We start from the raw sequence: 20,848 nt of genomic DNA on the forward strand, positions 1-20,848 counted from the left end.
ATATATATATCTACAATCTGCAAAGCTTTGCATGAAGTTGCTAGTTTTGATAAGTGCTTCAGATTTTTTACTGTGGCACTGGATCAAAGTATTCATTTTTGTGTTTGATGAATGTGTATACTTTCCTATCTGCCTCTGTGGCAAGTTGTTTCCAGCTTGCAGCATTGTGACAAAATGCAAGAATTATTAATAATTCGTAGTTCAAAATGGAGCCAGAAGTTGATTCCAAGGTCTATTCACTCAAGGTGTTGTGTATATATAATAAAGCAACAGCAACACCAAAAGATCACCAGCTAAATGTAGCATGTTGTGGGTTAAGCAATGAATAAAAGCCATTCATTTTCAGATGTGTGAAGGGTTTATGACATAGCATAGCTGCAACTTCTCTTTGTAAATCAAAGTTATATAACATCATCACTAGGCAAAGGATGTTTACTTTTATTGCTTATGTGCTTGCCAATTCTGAATAGAGGGTATTGTCTTTTTGTATATATGAGACATCAAATCTTGTCATTGTTGAAGGATCCTGAAGTAACCTTGCTTCCAACAGGAACATTCTAGGGATACCATATCTTAAATAACGGGGAGCCCTACCTCTAGACTGGGATTGCAAATATTATCTAATATGATTAGCCATGTTTCAGTTGGTGTGATACTTTCTTTATTGTGTGTTTGCCTGAATAAAATGCATAAAAGACCACTTCAAGAAGACAAACCACTGTTAATGTGACAGTAATTCTTTCAAAGTGTAATCTACTTTGCTGCATTTCTTCATAACCACTGCTTGGTTCAGTATCTATTGTGGAGGAGTGTGACTGAATGCACTTTAAAGAAGGTTTCCTAAATGCAGCAATCAGAGAGCTGGAAGGGAAGGAATTAACAACTGCCAGGAATGAGAACTTGTTTAACAGGCTGCTCCCTCCTCTCTCTGATTGGCCAGTCAGAACCAGCCTTCAGGAGGACAGTTGGTCACTGACAGGATTTTGAGGAGAGTATGTATGAGAGAGCCTGAGAGGACAGGTCAAACAGGTTCCCTCTGGAGTGAGGGGAAAGAAATCTTTTGCCTTAACTGTAACATTGTTGTCTTGAGGAGGAATTCTAGTTAGGAATTCCAAGTATAAAAGCCAACACAAGCTGAAACCTGTTTACACAGCCACAATAGAACTGAGGGTATATTTTTGGCAAAGAGTTATTGGGTAGTAAGTGGAGATTCCCATTCAAGCCAGAAGGGTTAATTCTTCTTTGGTGAAGAAGATTAATTCCTTCCCAGTGTCTAAAGGAGGTTTGGCTCTGAGGAGGACCACAGATCTGGTGTAAAGGGAAAACAGTTTTGAATCAACATCAGAAAACCTGAGTTGTAAAAGGGAACTCTGTGAAGAAACATTGCTGCTGTAACCAAAGTATTAAACAAAATGCCTCTCACTATTAAGGATTAAGAACATAGAAACTAAGCTTTAAAAAAAACTATTTTGCCTGTTACTTAAAGAGTATTCTGTTCTACCAACAAATTTTACCTCACCTTTTTCATTCCCTGACTCTATTTATTCCATCCTTGCCTGTTCAATAAAGTTGCTGCTTCTTTTGAATGCTATAAAGTTTCCAGTGCCATTTCAAACACAGAGGAAGAGGGCTCCTGCTTTCCCCCCATCAAGTTTCTGGGCTGGGCTAAAAAACCAAAATTATAACTGCTTATCAGAGTGGGACAGAAAATGAATTTTAAAACTGCCAATAGAGAGACACTACTTGGGGTTACTCAGCCAAAGCAGGCAAACTTGGATTTTGGTGGGAAAATCTGCCTCAGAGTACAGGAGTGAAAGGGGGAGGGTCTGTCATAAGGAGCCAGGCTTGCTAGATCACAGAGGTCCATTAGGCTACTCAAGGGAGGAGGTGGTGTATGGTTTCAGTTAATCTGGATCCTGTAATACACAAAGACAGAAGGGAGACTTCCATTAGTCCATTTTCGTGCCAGCAACTTATATGGGGCCACCATTACATAGAACCAGTCTGCAGTACGTGGGATCAGCTCGGCTGGTTGTCTGCTTCAGAACTGTACGTACTTTCAAATACTTAATCAGAGACACTTTGCCATGGACAATTCTTATGTTTCCAAATGTGTTCCATAGTTCCAAACAATGGGCACAATTGAATGGAAAGATTCTCATGCAGCATTTCAATGAAAATATGTATATAGAAGTACTTTTTGGGGAAATCATGGCTCATGTGTGTAAAAAGGTAGTTTGTGCATTCAGTGCTGTGACCTCAAGAAGCATAGATGTTTTTACTGCTTTCAAAAATGTTACAAGTATAATATGAAAATTTAAAGTGCTTGGAAGAAATAACTATGAATTGGCTGCCTTATCAACACTCCATGGGATTTAATATGAAAAAAATGTCCTGAGACAAGAAGAAAGTACAAGAGGATAGAAATGCAGCTGCTTGTTACTAACTGAAGGGTTCCTCCTCTATAGTGCAATCTTATGCTCCAATCTAAGACTACTGAAATCGATTATCTTAAACTGGAGTACCTCTACATGGGATTGCATTGCTAGTAGCCTAAAAGAACAAAAAACATTCAGACTTTCATACATGCAAAACTATTATTGACTGATTTAGCAAAACCTTTATGTTTTGACTCTCCTCCATTGGAGGGTTCTAACAACTAATTTTTTAAAATATGGTTATCACTTTTAAAATACCATAAAATAAAGACACAATACCTCTTACAAGGAAAACTTCAAGATCAATAACAACATCAGACATCACTTACAAAAAAAATGCCCTTAAGACGCAAACCCCTCTGAGAAAGAACAGCCTTTCAGACAAACATACTTGAACTACAGAGAACACAAACGTGTGAGTGGGTCTATTCAGGGAAGAGTGGATCTTAGTTGTAAAGAGCTGTTGCAGAACTATTAGGAAACATTGTTATTTACCTGACAAGCTTCTTACATTTGCTCATATTCCTAATGAAGTGGTGATATTTCTGTTCAGTATTTAAATGAGGTCATTGACCTTCAATCACCATTTTAAAATTAAAACAGAAGAAAAATTGAGGTTAACACAGGTATTTAACACTTGGCTCCCAAAAATGATGCATTTTTAATGAAAGAATATTGTGGTGCCATGAAAGGTACCTCTGTGTATTATAAAGGAAATGCAAAATAAAGTATATGAATCAGAGAGCTCTCTGACTAGCCATTATCTGCCTGATGAGAGATTCCCAAAGCCACTGAAAAGTGGCTGGGATGGAGCTCCAATGGGCAATGGACTTGCCCATTGGAACAAAAGTGAGGGGACGTGTTTAATCTTGAAGCAAACCTTTCCAGTCTGTTGCAGCACTCTAATACAAACTTTCTCTCAGATTTTTCCATATGATAGTATCTAGAGCCAGGCAAGGCACCTGCCCCCAACTGTGGTCCTGCCACCACAGCCCAACTGACCAATGAGGCAATGCCAACATGGCCCAATGGCAGCCCAAAGGAACTAGAAGCAAAAAAAGCCTGCAACTGCTTTGGGCCACAAGGGGGTACTGATGGGGGGCTCCACCATCCAGGAAGGAGAGGGTAAGTAGTTCTGCAGGAACAGGATCCAGGGCAAGAGACATGCAGAGGCTGCTGGGAGCTATTTAAGTTGCCAGAATCAAGAACAACATGGTTGGGGCTGCTCCTGCCTCCTGACTAGAGATGGGCACAAACAGCAATACGAACAAAAAAAAGCCATGAAAAGCCCAATCTGCTGTTCGTGAACAAGCTGTTCGTGAGACTCCATTCTAAATGAACAGGTGGTCATTATAAGCCTCATTCGTTGCTGTTCATCAAGCCAGACAGTCTGGCACCTGCAATCAATTCCCTTGGCAACCTAGGCAGGGATTGTCTGAACTCTGTCTGAACTCCTGCTGTTGCCCTGGAAACCCCAATCTAAGACCAATTTAGCTTGATAGGTAGGTCCTTTCAAGTGTGGAGCTCCAAATTTGTTACAAGGGACCAAAGAGCAGGGGAGAGGGGGGCTCCCAGCTCTGGCTTAGTTTGCAGTGGAGAGGGAGAGAGTTGCTGTTGGCATTTTGATAGAGAGAGTGCATTGGAGTTTGAATTTTCTTTGTGCGTGGTGGGATAGGGATCTACCCCTTCAAGTTCCAGGGCTGCTGCCAGGCTCTGGGCCAAGCTATTATTTATTATTGGTACCTTTCCTGCTGCCTGCTCAGGTCAGGTTTCTGGGAACGGTGCAGTAGGGATCTTGACCAAACTTGGATGATGGCTGGAGGAGAGCCTGCTGGCCCCCATGAACATCCAACCACTAACATGTTCGTGAACAGGACCATGTTCATAGTTGTTTGTGAGTCCCTGTTCGTGGATGGCAACGAACAATGAACATCATGTTTGTTTGTTTTTTCTGTTCGTGCTCATCTCTACTCCTGACTTGATGCTGCTCAGAGAGATGGCAAGAAGGGTGAAGGGAATGACTTGATGGAAGGAGAAGGAATACGATGAAGCTCAAACCCCTTCCCTCCTGAAGCCACTGGAAGGTGAAGAGAGTGAGGAGGAGGATCTGGGTGAAGAGCCAGCCCTCTCCCCTTTTACACCCAACCTCAGGGGTTTGGGCCAACCTTCTCTCTGGGTTGCCAGTGCAGGACTGCTTCCTCATTAGTAGAAGTAATGGACGTTTTGATTAATTATTGCTCCATTGAAGTGTCTTCATTAAAGATTCACTGTAACAGTAAGCCTGATTTGTTATATAATAATAACTACACGGTATGTGGCATTTTAGAGGGTAACATCAAGAAAAAATGGACTGCAGATCCTTTCCCTGAGAAACTAACCTATTTGGAAGGGAGAAGACAACTGAAAGAGAGGAGACAGTGAAAGGAAAGAGAAAGAAAGGGCAATATCTATAAATGCTGTTACAGTAATTAGGCCTCATTGTAGCTGGAGATAAAAATAAAGTGTTCCTAAAGCTTCATGGGAGATGTAGTTTCTGAGCTAGGATTGAAGGAATTCAGAGTGATGAATATTATGTTTCTGACATAAAGAACAGCAAAGAAGAATAAGTCCACATACTATGTGGAAAAAATGTCTGAGCAGAAATAAATTGTGCAAAACAAAAACAACTTTCTTCTAATCTCCACAGCTATGAATTCAGAGGGAGCATGATATTTGCATTGGATATTAACGTGCAGGTCTATTAAGGAGTTGAACAATCCAAACCATTTGGCTTACAGTCCTGCTTAGAAAGGAAATTACTCAGCTCCAGTTGAGCTGACACAGGGTACATATTGCCCTTGTTCTGTTGTTTGGGTTTAACTGAGTTAATATTTAGTCCTCTTCAGAAATTACATCCACATGGACTGGGAGCCTCCCAACCATTCCTATGGAGATTGTCCTGATACATGTGTGGTCACTATGTTGCCAAATAGAACAACCCACAGATTTTACATTTGTGTACAGCTTCAGTGGATACAACACAAACTGGCCACCAGATTTTTCAGTATTCTTATCTGCACGTACCAAAACTGTACGTGCAAGCAAATGTGTCTCAGAACTTGATGCTGGAATTAAAGTTTAAGCAGTTCTAGAATTTGGTTAACTAGAGTCTTATGTCATTGCACTCAGCAGACAAAGCACAATAACCTGCTTTCCTTTGTCTACTTAGTGCAAGAATAATTATTATTGTAATCATTCAGATTTTGATCCTATTATATCATGATCCCTTCATTTAATTGGATTTTGGCAGAACAGACTCATTTTACTTTCATATCAATGCATGCACAAGTCATGAAAATACTCTGAACAACAAAACAACAAAGTAATAATAACAACAACAACAACAACAATTCTCTTCGTCAGAAAGCTTATGCTTCAGTAAAGTTGGTTAGTCTTAAAGGTGCTACTGGACCCTTTTCTATTTGGTACTACTAATACTCTGGCTCCTAGAAGCTGTGACTGACCCAAGATCACTGAGCTAGCTTCAAGTGGAGGAGTGGGGAATCAAACCCGGTTCTCCAGATTAGAGTCCTGCACTTTCAACCACTACACTAAACAGCAAATAATGATAATGGCTGTTGTGGGTTTTCCGGGCTGTATTGCCGTGGTCTTGGCATTGTAGTTCCTGACGTTTCGCCAGCAGCTGTGGCTGGCATCTTCAGAGGTGTAGCACCAAAAGACAGAGATCTCTCAGTGTCACAGTGTGGAAAAGATGTAGGTCATTTGTATCTACTCAGGAGGGGTGGGGTTGAGCTGAGTCATCCTGTAAGAGTTTCCCAGGGTGTGGAATGCTAATGGCGGGAGGCTTCACTGTATCCTGAGGAGGTTCTTTTGCATATGGATTGGTACTTGATGTGCTAATCTTCTCTGCAGGGCTATTGTCGGGGATAGAATGTTTTGTTAGCCTGGTGTTTTTCAGAACTGGAAACCATGCTCTGTTCATTCTTAAGGTTTCTTCTTTCCTGTTGAAGTTTTGCTTATGCTTGTGAATTTCAATGGCTTCCCTGTGCAGTCTGACAAAGTAGTTGGAAGTGTTGTCCAGTATTTTGGTGTCCTGGAATAAGATACTGTGCCCTGTTTGAGTTAGGCTATGTTCAGCCACTGCTGATTTTTCAGGTTGTCCAAGTCTGCAGTGTCTTTCATGTTCTTTTATTCTTGTCTGGATGCTACGCTTTGTGGTCCCGATGTAAACTTGTCCACAGCTGCAGGGTATACGGTATACTCCTGCAGAGGTGAGGGGGTCTCTACTCTGGTGAGGGGGTCTCTACTCTGAAACGTCAGGAACTACAATGCCAAGACCACGGCAATACAGCCCGGAAAACCCACAACAGCCATCGTTCTCCGGCCGTGAAAGCCTTCGACAATACAAATAATGATAATGGTAACAACAAATATAACCATAACAGCTAAAACCATGGTAAATACTCTCTGTAATCGACTTGTTGTGTTACATTCAGTCTGCATGAAACAAACAGCTGTTAAACAGAAATAAGATTTTTTTCCCCTTTAAAAATACTCTTCACTGGAGATTGTTTCTTCATTTGTAACTCTGTGGCTTTCATTTAACTAATAATTTTTTTAGTTCTGAATTTATAACAATAAGTTAATATATTATATAATTATTATATAATTATGGGAACACTTTGTGCTTGTTGGTTTGTGCCAAATTCCTGAACAATTAATATTCATAATCAAGGTCATTGTTGTTATTGTTTGTGGTTGTGGTGGTAGTAGTTGTGGCAGTCACTGGTACTGAGTGCCAGCCCTCTAGGGTGGAGGGGTGGGGGACTCATCCAAATCCTGATGGGAATTAGTAGAAATCAGTGCAATATAGGAGTGCCTACTAGCATCTTTTTAAAACTAAAGAAACACTGTTCACACTATATATTCCACTTCCTCCTTATGTGCTTTATAAATGAAACAGAAATTAGGCTACCCCCTCAATTGACAACTGGCAAAAAAAATTTGGGACCATTATATATCGGAAAAGTTGTATGATAAAATCTACCAAGTAGAACACTTCCCAAGAACAACTAATTTTATGGAGAAATGGTTTCCATTTTTTGAATATCTGGAATATAACAGCTCCGTGCCCGTCCCAAAATTTTTTCATACATATGCAAATATATAAAATACCTCTTAGTTTCATAGAATATCTAGTGTACTTTGTAAGAATTCCCTCTCTTTACTAGATCAACTATAATTCCTTATATTGTAATCAGGGGTCATTTCGTAGAAAAAGAGCTGGAGGAACTCATTAGCATAACTCATTCGCATAACTCATTAGCATATGCCACGCCCCTTGCCATCACCAGAAGCGTGTCATTAGTATAACTGATTTGCATATGCCACACCCCTTGACATCACCTATTCTGGCTGTTTTGGACCCAATCCTGGCCATGCAGGGCCGAAATTGGGCCCAAAGTGGCCAAAAGGGGGCCCAAAATAGTCAGGATTGGGCCGCTGATGAGCAGGAGAGTGATCCATCACCCGTCAGAGGCCCGATCCGGGCAGTTTCAGCGCAAATTCAGGCCGAAATGGGTCCAAAATGGCCACGAGTCAGGTGGGCGGGTCCACCTGACATGTGACCTCTTTGGGGAACTGCCGGAACTGCATTCCTGTGCGTTTCCCCTCGAAATGAGCCCTGATTGTAATAAGCATTACTTAGTATAATTACTACTCATTATTAACATAGACTTCTTGTGAGTTATAAATCTTTGTATATTTAATTGTTACTTATTACTTGCTTTGACTTTATGCATGTTTTTAAATTTTGTGTGCTTATTGTTTAACAGTTTATAGTTGTGTTTTACAGTTTTAATAAAACTTAAAAAATAATTTAAAAAATGAAACAGAAATGTAATACTTGAACGTTCTTCTAAATAAGCTCATTTGTTTATATTGTATTTAGTAAAAGGAATGCTGCTGCAATTAAAACACAAATGTAGTACAGCACAATCAACAATTTCAAAAAATGGCCTATCCTCCTCCTCCTCTTCCTCCTCATCACAACAGCAACATTCAATTTATATACTGCCCTTCAGGACTACTTAATGCCACACTCAGTGCAGTTTACGAAGTGTATTATTATTATCTTCATGACAATCACCCTGTGAGGTGGGTAGGGCTGAGAGAGCTCCGAGAAGCTGTGACTGACCCATGGTCACCCAGCTGGCTTCAGGCAGAGGAGCGGGGAATCAAACCTGGTTGTCCAGATTAGAGTCCTGCTGCTCTTAACCACTACACCAAACTTGGTCCAGCAATGTTTTCAATAAAGTATTATATGAAGAAGTTTTCAGTATTCTTGCGAGATGCTGGTCTGGGCCCATTTCATACTTCCTCCCAGTACACTTAGATGAACAGGAAAGTCTCTGCTTCTCCAAGATGAGGCTATGAGGCTATGAAACAGGGCTTTCTCACTGGTGGCACCCACTTTGAAAAGTTCTTTTCCATATGAGATCTCTCTGGCTTCCTACTTACAGTGAAATCCTAAGCAGAGTTACTCCAGTCTAAGCCCTCTACATAATTGCCTGGATGTCTGCAGAGTGTGACCATGCAGAGAAAGTGGGGGGCGTGTACACCCCCCTCCATAATCAACAATGCTGCTTTCGGAACTGCTGACTGTGGGGAGGAGAAGTGCACATGGCCACTTCCAGCACATGATCAAACTCTGCAGCAGACCAGCTAGGAACATGGAAACAGGGGACAGAGCCAGCATACTCATGCCTGCTCTTCCTCCGCATGTGATAGGTCACCATGCTGGGGTGGGCATCTGTTCTACTGTTAGATTGTGGAACTCATTGTAGTAGTGGAGTCGTCAAAGCTTGTGAAGGTTTTTGTAGGATTGCTGGTGATTCAGGATCCAATTAAATGTGCAGGTTTTTAAAGAGTTGGGTCCAGCTGTAGGGAATGACTGTTAAAAAATAAAGGAGAGCCCAAATGTCCTCAAAACATCAAAATGGGGGGAGAAAAGGCTTCTGCCTCTCCCCCTCAAGCTGCTTTCCAAAATAACAAGCAGGAGGGGTCTCTGTTTTTGCTACTCCACGTGCACACAAAGCAGTAAAAACAAGGAAATATCCTTTCCCTTGTACTATTTTAACAGAGGAAATGGCCTAGGGAAAAGGGAAGAGCTCTTCCTTCCCCTGTGCTGGTGTTCTGAGGCCATTTGGGCTCTCCTTTATTATTATTTTTTAACAGCCATTCCCCACAGCTGCTGTGTGGTTGTAGGGAACCCAAGTTGGGTCTGAGGAATCCGGACCCAACTCTTTCAAAATCTGCATGTCTAGTTTGATCCTCAGAAGTCTATATCTATGGCAAAGATACTAGCATGTTTTGTTCTTGTCAGAACTAAACATTGTTATGAGAAGATAAATGTACCCTTAGAATAACATAGGCTTATCTGTGGGAATCCTAAATTTTATTCCAGAAAGGGGAGATAGGTATATGGTGATCTATGAGCTAACTAAAGGAAACGGAATCTCAGTTTTAGTTTGCACCATTTGACCAAGCTGTCAAGAGCTTGAGTGAGCATTACTCTTGGCACTTTAATCTCCATTAGCCAGACTTGATTGGCTATGAGCAAGCTTGGAGGGATGCTTTGAGACCTCTAACTTCTAATTAGGTTAAATAAAAGGAACTCCCAACCTGCAGAAAAAAACATTAGCCTGGACTGGAGTTGTGTGTCAAGGCTATACTATCATGGACAGACCTTGTTAGGCTGTACTGAGATGCTCATTCCTGAACACATTCCCAGGAGAGGAATGTCAGAGTCTCACTATATGAGATGCCTCAGCGTGTATTCATCATGTGTAGGGAGACACAATGTTAGCCGGGAAGCATAGTTTAAAAAGACAGAGCCATCGGAGATCACTCCTCAGAGGGTCTGTTAATTTCAACTTCACCTTCCTGAAGGCTCTGTCAATTTCACCTCTCCAGCCTAAAACTGTGTGGGACTAGAAAACAACAAATATAACGGTCACCAACTAACTAATACAACTCAAAATAATATTCAATACTCTTATATGCAAAATTTACAAAATTTACTCGTACAACATTAAACATCCAATTCAAATAGAACAGCCGTTTTGGGGCACATGTACTTCAAAAGAAATTAACATGGGGAGGTTTTCAAGCCAAACCCCAATGTTTTCTTTGCAGAAACCTAATCACTTCAAATAGGGCTAAGAAAAGCCTCCACCTAAGTGGGTACAGATTACGGTATATACAAAGCACATATATGTTGCTCCAAACAATGTTTCAGAACATTTTGCACAAAGTCAACATATTTTAAATTGTAACTGAACGGGTCAGCCAGCAAGAGGTCCCGTTTCCGGTATCCCCTTCTTCAGAGCAGTTACAAATATGATGATTCAAATAATGTTTCTATCTCACTTACAGCTCGCTCAATGGCGTATGCAGAGTATCAGATCCCATCCACTCCTTAAGAAGTCATTACTTAATTACTGCCAGCTCTGTCTTTTTAAACTACCCTTCCCAGCTAACATTGCATCTCTTGACACATGTTCTTCATGTGTCAGATGTCTGCCTGATTCTGTTTTTCAAATTGTTCCCAGTTACCTGTGCTTTCTAAGATTTATATGTAGTTATTAAAGATTTATTTTACTTATAATCTTTGATTGTGAAGGGAATGCCTAGAGAAATCTACCAATTTTTGCTGCAGGCTACTTTAGAGGGAGCCAGCACTAAAAGACAGCATAGGACCAGCCGACAGATAGAGAGAAATAAAGAGGAAGAGGGAATGGGGGTGGGGGGCGGGTGGAGGACAAGGAGCCAGGTTTGGGATGTAGTTTTTACTGGAAAAGAAATCCCCAAATCTAGGGTATGGGCTTAAAAGTAAAGGTTTTAAACATTTAGTTATCTGCAAAACTCCGTGCAAGACAAAAACCCAAAAGGTGGAGCGAGGCAGCCAGAGCAGCTGAGGATTGAGACAGAGGGCTAGGCTGTGACAGAAGTGACTTTCCTATGTTGTTGTTTTTTTTTTAATTGTAGGAATGAATTTCAGGGGGAGCTTTCTAACTTCAACAGTATCTGTGTTAACAGGCATACAGCTACCCTAAGTTGCAGGCTACCCTTTTGTGACAGTGCTTAAAACTGAGTGCTTAGAATCCTGAAAACAAAGCTTGGAGGTTAAAGCAGTATATAACTTCTAAGCTGTGCTGAGATTCAAGCTTGCCTATAATTTCTTTCCTTGAATATAATTGTCTACAAATGTCATTAGGGAAGTTCATTTGCAAGGGAAAATTACACAAACACACAAATCTTAACTTCTGATGATTAATTTAAAGCCTTTCAAAGGCAGTATTACTAGATATAGGAAATGCATGTTTGAAATAAAGAAATTCTAATTTTTCCCCCATCTGGCTTTTTTAAAGTTGACATAATCCAACAGTACTCTTTATTGCAAGTGCTTAAGGGAAAAAAATCACATTGTGGGCAATATTAATTTGCATTTTGCATTGAATTTAAGCTAGGACAATTTAACACACACACATGTTATAATTATAGCTTCTTCTATCCAGCAGCTGTACATTGGCTGCCATGAAAAACAGACTGTATGTGAGTCCTGCTTTCAGCAAATTTGGTATTTATTTCCATGATTAAGTATTTTGAGAGTGAAAATGATGCTGTCTAAAACAGCTAATTTTTTTTTAGCATAACAACAACTTGTAGGCACACTTACTGCGAAGTACATCTCATTGAATGCAGGGAATCTTACTTGGTAATAAATATGCCGAGGACTGGCCCGTCAGAATAATTTCTTCAAATGTTCCTTTCACAAATCCTGTTTGTTAGTGATTGACTTATGTCCTGAACTGCGAGAGCTTCATTTTTTAAGACTAACTACAAAGAATCTTCTCCTTATTTATGCTGAAGTTTAATCCTTTTAAAATAATTATTGCCACTAACCTATTGACTTCAATTATATTTTAATCAACAAGTTCATCAGATTAATTACCTATGGGGGGAGGAGGAGGAATTCTTTTATCTGTTTTTAGCATGATACATTTGAAACATATCAGGTGCTTTAGTCTTGTTTTGGATAAAGAAGTTAAAAAGTCTTACTATGGAGCTATTATTTCCTGCCATTACTACTTTGTCTCTTTCACTCTTAGAGCATCTTTGCTTTTTGCAGCTAGTGATATATGAATTTCTCCCATTTTGTACTGTAACTGAATGGCCAGGGTGGGAATTTGCAGAGGAGTTCCCAATAAAAAACACATGTAGAATATGCTTTTGGTTTAAATCTATTTTTGATCTGCATCAAAGATACTCTTTGCAACTGTGGTAGAGCTCTGTGAACTCTGTGGGATAGTAGACAAGCCCGGTGATCCCATGGAGCCTTGGAGGGGAAAATGTGCTAACCCTGAGCTAGAGCGTACTGTGTTGAAACCGCAGCCGTTCCGCTGCCCTAGCAAGAAGCTGTGTTGCCTTGTCCTTACCTTGTGCCGGGAGAGCAAGCAGAAGGATGCTCTGCAACCTGAGCACAAAGTGCAACTGAGAGCCAAACTACAAGTGACGTCTTACACAGGTTGGACACTAGTCGGCTTCCTTCAAGTTTTGATGGGAAATGTAGGCGCCCTGGTTTTACAGCTTGGCTCTCCATTACAGCTGCAAGACCAGGATGCCTACATTTCCCATCAAAACTTGAGGGAAGCCGACTAGTGTCCAATCTGTGTAAGACGTCACTTTTAGTTTGGCTCTGAGTGCTGAGGGGGTGGAGAAGCCTAACGAGGCTGTCAACTCCACCCCCAAGTGAAAGCCCGGATGCCCGGGCACGTGCCTTCTGCCTTTCTCCTTCCGAGAAGGCAAACTGCAGCCCCCAGCCTGAGTGCCTGTTGCCACTGGCCAGGAGGGCTGGATTCCTTTTAAAAATATCTGACTGTGGTCAAAGAAGTCATAACATAACATGATCATAACTGATCATTCCATGCACAGACTAGAAACTCCTCCTGACTTCAGACAGTTGTCCAGAGAGGAGAGTGCATGTGAAGCAGTTTACTCACAGATATGCATCTAGTCCTTATCTGTGCCTCAAGCTACAAGAAATAAAGGATAGAACTTAGGTGATGGTGGAAACTGAAGAAAGGTCAGGGGGGCTGGGTGACGAAGAAGCTCTCTGTTATGCACGCAGATTTGTGCAGTTCAAATATAGGCAGTTGGAAGGAAGGTTTGAGAAGACGAACTCTTACAACACTTGCCTGTAAATTCTCTTTAATAAAATATCAGTAATGAATAATAGGATACTGTATGTGTTTATATATTGACAGATAACGATCTTGTTTCAAAGCAATCAAACAAAATTATACTATCACACTAAACAAAAGGTGGCATTGGTTGGTGATGAGTCAACCTTTGTCACAGATGTCAACTAGTAACCACATCTGCCAAATTTAATGTCTAGCATGATTCATACTGGTGTAAGTATGAGCTCATGTGGTTTTGTTTGTAGATGGGTGTCCTTGAAACAAGGTTCTCCAGTATTAAGCTGTGTTGTGTTGTTTTCTCAGAACTAATGTAAACTTTGTCATCTTGGTGCACCTAAATTAATTTGATTAAGAATAAGTCTGCACAGATTGTTCATTTGTGAGCATGTTCAGAGAGAATATTGTGCTTAAAATGGGTCTAAACAAAAACACTCTTGGGTCGATGACAACAATTGATTCAGCATCATTTTTCAGTTTTGATCTCTAGTTCCGGAGTGACCTCAACTAAAGTGAGTGAGATAATGTCATTAAATCAAATATAGTCAAGTCACAGTGAAAGCACTGCTTGATAAAGAAGGAATTGTGTTGCACATCTCCTTTAACCTACCTGTATGTAAGTGTAAAGCATAATATGCAGTATGATTCCTCTCTAGACAATTTGCAGGCACTTTATCAAAAGAGGAGGAGGGGTCACTCAGTGTATCACACTATAGATTTACCTTCAAACATGCAAATAAAATGGACCATTTAAAAGAGGTGGTCTGCTCTGTGACCAGTCTCGCATTCTAGGCAAAGCATTTGCAAACTGACCGCAAGGTGGGAGGGATTACATTCTGAACATTTTGCCCTCTTTTATAGCATCTGTCAAAAACTGCCAAGGGAAAATGTTTATTTCTAAGTGGCAACAAAGCCCATTGTGGGGAAAAAATACAACAGGCTCTAGAAAGGGGAGGGCAGGCAGGTGGGCATTGCCACCTGCTCTGCTCCTGATTCTAGCTAAGTGAAGGGGGCATTGCCGCATGCTCCATGCCTGATCCCAGCCTAGTGAAGGGGAGGAGGACATTGCCTCCTGCTCTGTGCCTGATCGCAGCTGGATGAAGGCAGGGAGCAGGTATTGCCACCTGCTCCAGTCCTGATCCCAGCTGGGTAATGGTGGAGGCTGGGCATTGCCATCTGCTCCCCTCCTGATCCCAGCCTGAGCAATCCGCCAAGTAGCATTCTCTGGAGGGACAGGCTGCCTTGCCTGGGCTTCCCTCCATGGTAGCACCCTCTAGAGGTGCACCATGATAAGAGGAGAGTTGTCTGGAATACAGTTTGCCTTTTATATAATAAAAATGTTCACGAAATCCCTCTTTCTCCCATTTTGCCTCTGCCTAGTTAAGAATGCAGCTACCTGTTCCAGTACAATACTGAAATAGTGCCATTGTCAGAAATGCAATTCAAAACTCTTGCAGAACATGTTAGGTTTGAAAACATGGCTGGAAGACACATGATGTAGCTTCCTTCCTGCAGAGGTGGTTAGTGCTTTTAGTTCTATGCTGGAAAAGGGCAGGATGGAAGACTCTTCGCTTCCATTGCTTGTAAGAAATGCTGCTCATTTAAAAAAAAATGTTTTGTTCATCTTCAGTCTTCAGGGCAGTCTCACATTGGGACTATGCTTATGCATGTTGGCCTCACGGATAGGATTTTCTAGTTAAGGGACACCACTCCCCCTTCGGATCATGTGCTGAGCTGGTTTTCTGCGGAAATAATCACATAATCCAGCGCCCTCTTTTCCCTCAATTCATCTTTCAACACTGCAAGGATTGGAACATCTCTGCTATCACTCAGTTTTTTCTTCTGAGGTAATATTACCTCGGTGGGTTTTTTTCTCCTTCTCAGCAAGGAAATCAGCATTTTTTCCTTATTTCTTTGACTGTCTTTTGAGTTTTTCTCCTATCTGTTTGTTTCTTTCTTCATCATGGCCAAAAAGGTTTTATTCAAAAAGTGTGAAGAGTACTGGAAGAAATTGACCAAGACAGATGGTCACTCTCTTTGTCTTCTCTATCTTGGAGAAGGCCATCTCTCCCACTGTAAATTCTGCCAGCTCTTTACCCTAAAGGCAAGAGGAAATAGAACTACTAGACTGAAAACTCTCCTGTGGAGAAAGCCATGTTAAGCATCACAGACCTGGCAGCAAAGCTATCTGCCCTGGCAGAGCACAAACTGGTTGGCCCAGCCTCAGAGATCTCAGGCCTGATGACAGATCCAACTGATCATCAACAGTGGTCTTTGCAGCCTCTGGCAACCTCACCTTTGGAATGGAACTTACAGAAGTGCTGATCCCAAGAACCATTGCTTCCAGCCAGCTCAATCTCAACCCACTCTACTGCAACCCAATGTCTGTTGGTTCCTTTGTCAAAGTTTCCAGCTCTGAAAACATCCAGCACTGTGTCCATGGATCCACCACCTAAGAAACAGAGACATAAAACAATTTATGCCAATAAAGGTATTGACTGACTGACATAAAACAAAACATCAGCAACAGCCATCAGATCTGCCTTATTCTTCGGATCTGTTCATTCCATTGGATCCCCCTATTGTTGTGGAGCTGCCAGCTACATTGCTGCCTGCTTCCTTGAAGTCCTATGGATCTGAGGACGAGTTCTACCCAGTTCCACAAACCTTGATTTCATCATCACTACTATACCTCTTTAGATTGGGAGCAGGTAGGTATGGCTAGCATTTTCATCTGGCTACATAGTACTCTTGTTGTACACCTCTAGATTGTCCTCATATTACTTTTCTGCATACTCCTTTGGTTTCAAAGAAAATTTAACCCTCCATGTTGACTTTTAAGATGCCTCCCCTGAAGTCTTTTCTTATGGATCATTTCTCCAGCTCTGTCTCAGAGGTTGAAGTCATCAGATCCAAGCACAGTGCCAGCCTTGCCTCAGATCCATCACCCAATGATACTGTAGGTAATCCAGATATCTCCCCAACATAGAATTTTAAAATGTACTCAGAGCAGATGTTGCAAATGGCTACATATCTGGAAATTGATGTTTCTTCTTCTCAGCCTAAATATCTTGAGGCACCTCTACACCACACATTCCACTTCTGTAATTTTTCCCTGTTGACAGAGTTCAGGAAATAATCCAATCCATGCTTTGGAATTTGCTTTCAATGAATTTACTTCAACAGGATATTTGCAAAATACAATAACTGACTACAGGCCATTAATGAAACAGAGAGGCCTTCAAAGCTCAGGCACAAGCACATATTAACTCACAGCAGAGAGAGAAAACAAGAAGAGGTTGCATGAATGGCAAGAAACCCTGAACACTAGATAATACTCCACAGCTCCCCCTATGGTACAAGTGGACTAAGCTACTTTTCAGCAGTAGACTCTTAGCAGGCTGTCACTTCTCCAACGTTCCCATCATTCAAGGTTTCATGGAACTTAACCAAGAGCTTTGTCAGAAATCCGCCTCTATCCCTGCATTATCTAGGATGGTTGAGGCACTTTATAAGACCATGGAAGATTTTTGCCCTTTGCTCTTCACTCATCCCCCAGCATCCTCACTCATTGCTGAAGAAATGCAAGCCAGATATCGCCAGTGGAGTCATTCTGCCCAGGAAGCTCACATAAGGGGCATAAATTATATTCCCGTGACACTGAATACAAAAATTGCCAACTATCTGGCTATCATGGGTGGATACCAATTTTTTCTCGGGGACAAGATGGCCTCCTTCATGGACTTTCTCTCTCTGAAGCCTGAAACTGTCTAAAGAGCAGATTAGTACAAGTTGCCATGTAGCAGATGCCTCTATGACACTTCCAATGAGCACTTGTATGAAGGTAGAAGACAGGCCCTTCAAAGGAGCTACACTTTTTTCAGAGGAGACAGATTAGTACCTCTCTAAGAAGAGAAATTATAAATAGACTGCCAAGTCATATGGCATCTTGTCATCTGCAACCCATCAGCCCAGTGCTCAGCCTTCCTATAGACAACAGTATGGCAATCTACAGACAGATACTATAGGTATCACCCCTACACTCCTTTTATCCTTCTCAGAGACCCTATCCTTAGTCGCATCCACCTCTGCACAGGCATGAGAGTTTGGCAAGATCTTGTCTAGGGCAAAGCAGCCACCCTTCTAAGGACTCTGCCCAGCAACAAAAACACAGTTCTGACTACACCCTCAACCAAATCCTAGCACAACTCTTGTTTTATAACAGAATGTTCAATTTCTACTCCTGTTGACAACTTATCACTTTTGATGGTTGGGTTCTATCTTCTATGAAAGTTGGTTATCGTTCACAGTTTTATGAAATGCTTCCTATGTATTTACCTTGTCATGCACCTGACAATAACCTGCCTCTCTTGTCAGAGGAGCTTCATTCCCTTCTGTAAAAGGGTGTAGTACAGAGAGCAGAATCCACAGAATGTCCCTTTGTCCCCCCCCACCTTCCTAGTTGACAAAAAAAATGGGGGGAAGAGGCTTTTTCTATACATCTGTGATTTGAACCACCCTTATTAGAGTATTTAAGTTTTGGATGGTCCCTCAGTGATTCAGATGATCAGCTCCAACTCCTGGTTTGTAGTCTTGGATTTTCAAGCTGCATATTTCCTCATCTCTATACATTCTGACCACAGGAAGTTTCTTAGATTTAAATGTGCAAGGGCTGTATACAAATACATTGTTTTACCATTACGGTAGGCTACTGCCCCAAGGGTTTTTACTAAGTGTCCGGCTGTGGTTGTGGTGCATCTCAGAATCCTGGGCTGTTCAATATATCCGTACTTGAATGCCTGGTTAGTCACTGCTCCTTCACAAGAGTTTCTCTCTGAGCACAGCTCCCTCATCCTCTCCACTTGTGAGAAATTGGGACTTGTAATTAACTGAAAAAAATCAAAGTTGGTGCCCTCACTTACTGTATAATTTGATGGAGCTCTCTTTAATTCTAAGGTCAACAAGGCTTTCCTTCATGAGGACAGAGCTCAAAGGCTTAATGATGTGATACATACACTTTCTACAAATAAATTCCAGCCTGCCCTTTATATCTTGACCTTGCTGGTGTTGATGGATTCTACTACAGCCGTAGTTCCCTTTGTGCATCAGGATCTTATGACTCTGGTTCATAAAAAATTTTGACCTAGTGCATAAGAAGTTCTCTGTACTGAGAGCAGTACTCAGATTGCTCAAATGGTGGCTGGACACTTCTAACCTTGTCAAAGGGGTACCATTTGGTATTTACCATCCTGAGGTTACAGTCACCATTGATACTTCCCTAGAGGGTCTCCTCCAGCACATTTTGGTGACATGTCTATACATACTATTTGGTTGCCCTTAGAAAGATCATTACACATAAGATAAATGTGCTAAAATTAGGAGCTATGCATTATGCCCTTCCCTCACTCTCAGCTATTATTTCTAGCAGGCACGGTCAAGAGCTGACAGACAACACTACAGCAATATTTTATATCAACAAGCAGGATAGTAAAGCCTTGAAGATTCTGTGCATGGAGGTCATTCAAACTTAGGATTGGGCTATCAAACGGTCATGCTACAGGTTGTGCGTATTGTGGGCTCATGGAACAGAAAAGCAAATCATTTCAGCAGAATGAGTACAAACCACAATGAATGATCCATGGTGGACAAGTACATCAATCCTATTTTTTGCCCAATGGGATTACCCTGGCAGCTTTATTTTCAACCAGAACCAATTCCAAGGCTCCAGTTTTCTGCTGCCAGACAGAGTGGTGCTGAATCGATCAGAGATGCCTTCCAGGTACCTTGGAAGGGCACTGTCTTCTATGCCTTCCCACCTTTGCTGCTAAACCATAAGGTCCTCTGCAGGATCCAAGTCAAAGGTACTCATTGCATCCTCATTGCCCCTTTTTTGCCCCACCAACTGGGATTTCATCTGTTAACAGTGGTTGACCAAGGGCATTCACTTATGCTTGGCCCTTACCCCAGACCTCCTTCACAATGATCTAGCATTTCACATAGTCTTGGCTGCTCACTACTTGATTAATCCATCAGTAGAAATATCCTCCTTTTTCAAGGGTGTTACTGAGGTTATTTTAAATGCCTGTTGGCCTTCCACCAAGAAGTCTTATGATAATAAGGAATAGACTAATATTTATTGTTCCTCAGCTTTTCAGGGATGGCCTCTGCCTCCCTGAAGGTACACTTGGCTGCAATTTCAGCATTCTGTGCCTGGGCTGATGGTAAATCTGTTTTTTTCTAATAATGTTTCTAGATTATCCCTCAAAGGGCTCTTTCATCTCTATCTGCCCATCAAGCTCATTGTACCACAGTGGTCTTTTTCATTGTTCTTGTCTAAACTAATGCTCAAGCCATTTGAATCTTTAGCCACCTGTTAATTGGCATTGCTTTCAGCCACAGTTGCCTTCTTATTAGCCTACACATCAGCTAGGAGGGTCTCTGAGTTTCAGGCTCTATGTACTGACACTCCCTTTCTGAAGGTTCATGCAGAACCAGCCTTCAATTTTTGTCTAAGGTGGTTTCTAAGTTGCATTTGTCTCAAGATATTGTTTTGATGGTTTTCTTCACAACCTCCCCAGCAGAACAAACATTGAACACTCTGGATTTGAGAAGGGTGATATTACTTTATGAGGACAGAACAAGGATTTTTTGCAAAGATTTCAATTGTTTCTCATGCTGGACTGTTGGAGGTTGCAAATTAACAACACTCCAGTTATTATAGAGTTAAATCACTGTTAAGAAAAACAAAGTTATGTAACTTAAGTTGTAACTAAGTAGAAATAGACATAAGGTTGCTTGAGAAAGCTGCAGGTTGAGTTAATGTAATGAGGGAGCATTTGACCTGTTTCAGATGTTGGTCATTTGCATTTTCCTGAACATTCTTTTCTGTTTGAAAAAAAAATGGGTCAATTGTTTTTCTGCATATTGACTGAGAACATGTAGCTATCAATTAAGTCAGTATTTCTCTCACTATGTAATTCCTTCTTTTGTTTTCCTATTAGAGCAAAATTCTTTATTGTTTTAAGGTCAAACTACCCATGGTGTCAAAGATTATTTTTTTAAAGAAATAACCAATTTGGACCCAACAAGAGCAAAGCAGAATCTTCACAGACTATCTCACAATAGTCACTGCTATTAAACTGTGCTACC

The 20,848-nt window shown here is 41.2% G+C and overlaps 1 protein-coding gene across 1 annotated transcript in view; it reads left to right on the forward strand.

The window, feature by feature from the left end:
• GABRG3 (gamma-aminobutyric acid type A receptor subunit gamma3) overlaps nt 1-20,848 on the forward strand; it is a 523,442-nt gene that overhangs the window by 287,846 nt on the left and 214,748 nt on the right. The window lies entirely within an intron of this gene.

The sequence above is a fragment of the Eublepharis macularius genome, chromosome 3, assembly GCF_028583425.1.
Source record: "Eublepharis macularius isolate TG4126 chromosome 3, MPM_Emac_v1.0, whole genome shotgun sequence".
Classification (NCBI taxonomy): Eukaryota; Metazoa; Chordata; class Lepidosauria; order Squamata; family Eublepharidae; genus Eublepharis; species Eublepharis macularius.